Here is a 4,023-nt window from a genome sequence, read left to right as displayed (position 1 = left end):
AGAGTACTAGATCCAATCAAACAAGTACGCTTATACAAACTGAAACAATCATTCCCAAATTTAAAAGAGTATCCAACATTATCAAGTTTAGACAAAGAAACTAAATTCCTAGAGATACTGTACATAAAAAGTATCCATCAAGTCTAAATAAAATCCAGTGTCAAGGATTAAACGATAAGTCCCGACAGCTTCCACTGGAACCTTCACTCTATTCCCCATAAAGACAAACTTATCATTTGGTTTTATGGTTCAAGTTGAAAGGAATCCCTACATCATATCAGAAACATGAGTTGTGCATCCAGAATCAACCCACCAAGAATTATGTGGAACTTCAGTTAAGTTTGATTCAAAACATACATAATAAGCATTATGCTTACCTTTCTTTTCAAACCAAGCCTTACGTTTCAGACAATCCTTTTAGAAATGTCAAAATTTCCCACAAAAATGACATTTGCCATTTTTCTTCTGGATGTTAGTAGAGGACTCATTTATTTTTAATGGTCCTTTAGCCTTTTCATGTTTCTTGTAAACTTTCTTTCCAACTCCCTGATTGTTCACATAATTAATGGAGTGGTTTCCTTGATTCTTAACTCTGGTCTCTTCTTGAACTAACATATTGTGTAATTCATGCACATTCCATTTTTCTTTCATGGTATTAGAGTTCAATTGGAAAGGACCATACTCAGATGGTAATGAGTTCAAGATGAACTGCACAAGAAAATTCTCATCCACTTCCATTCCAAGTGACTTAAGTCTTGCTACAATATTTTTCATTTCAATGACATGTTCATGCATAGTACGAGAATCATCAAATTTCATGGTGATTAAGGTACTCATTAATGTCCCAACAAGAGACTTATCAACAGTTTGGGAGTGATCTTCCACAAATTCTTTTGCATTATCGATTTTGGGGAGAGCGGACTTGATATTACTTGTTATGCTTATTTGCATAAACATTGGGCTAAGTCTGTTTGACTTGTTATGATTGTAATGATTAAAAAGAAAACAAGTGAAAGAGTTTGTTGTTTCAATTGAAAAAATAGGGATTGGAGTTTTCTCACTCTTTTGTATTTTGATTAGCATGGCAATAGTGTATCCTTTGATTGATATTGATGCCATTTCCCCCAACCTAGAATCTTGCTTGTCCTCAAGCAAAGTAATTGAATCCCAAAAAAATATGAGTTCATTTTTCCCCAAAATCCTTAGAAATCAAATCTATAGTTCAATATCATAACAACTTCATGAAAAGAGCACAAAATAATTAAACAAAAAATTATGGTGTTTCCTATCAATTCAAACCAAGACAGGATAAGAATGTATTCAATTTCCAAGGTAAACAATTGTTACTCTTCACTGAGAATCAAACTAAGGAATTTCTCTCTTCATTCCTCACCGGTGAGTGTTTTCCCTCTCTTTTCACCGATTTCCAAGCTAATTTAAGGTTGCCCTTCATTTCCTGTTGATTACAAACACTTTCACAAACATAGATCTTGAGGTCTTTTTTAGGTTGTAATGAGGCTGGGTTACAAAGAAAATTTGGTTTTTCCAGGATAACAAAATGCACACTTAACAAAAGATTAGCATATTTGCAATTCAATTTCCAATTGTGTTATCCATTATGCCTTCCATAAGATTCATCCATATTGCTTCTTTTTCTATTCTTGTAATCCCTTTTGCTTTTCTTTTTCTTTCTTTTTTTTTTAGAAAAGAGAATGAGAATTTGGATAATTTTTTCATTCCCTTTTTTTTTTTCATTCCCAAAATCCCAGCAGCCACACCAAAGGCAATTCTTTTAATTATAGAAATTTGAATTGCACCTATGCTCTCCTTTTGTTAGCATACCACAAGGTAGGACAATATATGTATATCAGAAGCTAGGGTGCAATAAAACAAATTTCAGCTAAAAAAGGGTTATTTTTCTGCACATTTCATCATATATTGCAAATGTTAGCTGTTTGGCTCTGAGTTTTCTCACCTCCAACTCTATTAAACATGTCTCAATCATCTCCATGTTTGGTTTTGTGATGCAATTGACTAGAAAATTAGGCAACCTCAATTAACTCTTCACTAGTGAAAGTCTCTCAAACTGTTTAAAGGTTTCACACTTTCACTTGGTTGTCTAATTTCAATTCCTCATTTGTTCTCAGACATTGCTTTCAACTATTTACCTTGTTCCAAATTTTACACATTACTATCCTTTCTCAGTTTGAGTGATGTTTCCAGCCACAAATTCTTTTTCAAATTAAGTCTCTGATCAATCCATTTGGTTGTTCTAATTTAGAACTATGGTTTGATTTCTTTTTCCAAAAAATTATACCATCATCTATTTATATACAAGATTTCACAAAATATGCAAACATCAGCAATTATACTAACTTAAGCTTGCCATCAACAAAAGCTAAAGTAAGAAATATTAAACTAAACTGCTAAAGTCAACTTACTAAATTAAACTACTTAAACTAAATTAATACTGAAATTAAAGTTAAACAAAAAAGATAAAACCAGTTTTCTGTTCATTGTGCATGAGAAGTATCAATCTCCTCTTGTGATTTTGTTCCGCTCTGTGCCAACATCATCATTCTGAACTTGGTTTGGATCTTCATCTTCTGTTGCTCCAGATGGTCCAGTTCCCATTTCTTGTGCATCCTTTGTATAGAAGCCAGTAACATCTTCCTTTCCAGCTCTTATTTCAGATTCATCTCCAACTTTATTCCCAACTTCAGACGCTCCTGCTTCCCCTGAAAAATTGTGCCTGTCCCCAGGCCAAGATAAATAATTATTAAATTCTGCGGGTGTCATCCATTGATTATTTTGACTTTGAGATGAACCATGGTAAAGGCCTTGTTGAATATACAAAATGCCCTTATGGTTGGAGGCATTCTGCAGTTGGATGTGCTATGCTGAGGCTCTGATATATTCCATGATATGCTCCATTGTGATTGGAGTTGCAGAATGTTGTGCTGAAGGAACTGTAGAAGGTTGATCTTCAACATGAGCTGGATGTGGAGGATGTGGTTGTTGATGATGAGCTTCTTCAAGATTGATACAATTCTGATCAATGAATTTTTTGTCAATGGCAGGTCTGATTTTTATTGTTGGATTCACTGTCACCCCTTGACTTGCACATAGAGCTGTAATGAGTGCTGGAAACCCCAATGAACCTTTAGCTTTTTCATTATTTTTATTTATTTTTAGTAGCTGGAATGATGTAGAAGAGAAATTCCTACATAGATTCTTCCCACTCTCTCAATATATCAAGGCTAAGTCTGATATCACCACATTCAAGCAAGGGCCAGATGAACCTTTTTGTGAAGCTTGGGAACATTTTAAAGTGATGTTAAGAAGGTTTCCTAATCATGGCTTTGAGGATATTGCTTAGTTGAACATATTCCACAATGGTTTGAGGCCTGATACTAAAATGATCTTGGATGTTGCAGCAGGAGGTACAATGATGACTGTTGATGCAAAACAAGCTACAAGAATCATTGATGTCTTAGCCTCAACAGATTACCAAGCTCAACATGATAGATATACAATGCAAAAGAAAGTGGTGTTGGATCTTAGTACTTCAGATGCAATTTTAGCACAAAATAAGATTTAGACTCAGCAAATTGAGGCATTAACCAAGCAAATGTCAAAACTGCCTCAACAATTACATGCAGTAAATTCTCCTTCAATTCAGAATCAAGCTTTGAAGTGTGATTTTTGTGGGGGAGATCATCTTAGTGACCAATGCTTTTATCAAAATCCATCAGAGGAAGAGGTTCAGTATATGAATAATCAAGGAAGGCAAAGTGGCTTTTCATCTAGTTATCCACATAACATGGTTCATGGGTGGAGGAATAATCCTAATCAAGGTTTTGGGTGGAAGCAAGAGGCTGGATCATCTAACATGCAAGCTCCTTATCAGCAGCAACCACATTATCCTTCTATTCATGAGAGAACATCCATTTCTAAAGATTTGGTGGCAGAAGGTATGACTATGCTGGAGAAATGCCTTGGTCCTTGTTGCATAGCATAGTC

General features: G+C 34.8%; 1 pseudogene; it reads right to left on the bottom strand.

Moving 5' to 3' along the window:
* Positions 1-3,257: 3,257 nt before the first annotated feature.
* On the bottom strand, positions 3,258-3,363 carry LOC137819924 (small nucleolar RNA R71; annotated as a pseudogene).
* Between the last annotated feature and the right edge of the window lie 660 nt (positions 3,364-4,023).

The sequence above is a fragment of the Phaseolus vulgaris genome, chromosome 10 (assembly GCF_051622355.1).
Source record: "Phaseolus vulgaris cultivar YP4 chromosome 10, ASM5162235v1, whole genome shotgun sequence".
Lineage (NCBI taxonomy): Eukaryota > Viridiplantae > Streptophyta > Magnoliopsida > Fabales > Fabaceae > Phaseolus > Phaseolus vulgaris.
This window is presented reverse-complemented; position numbering and strand designations above follow the sequence as displayed.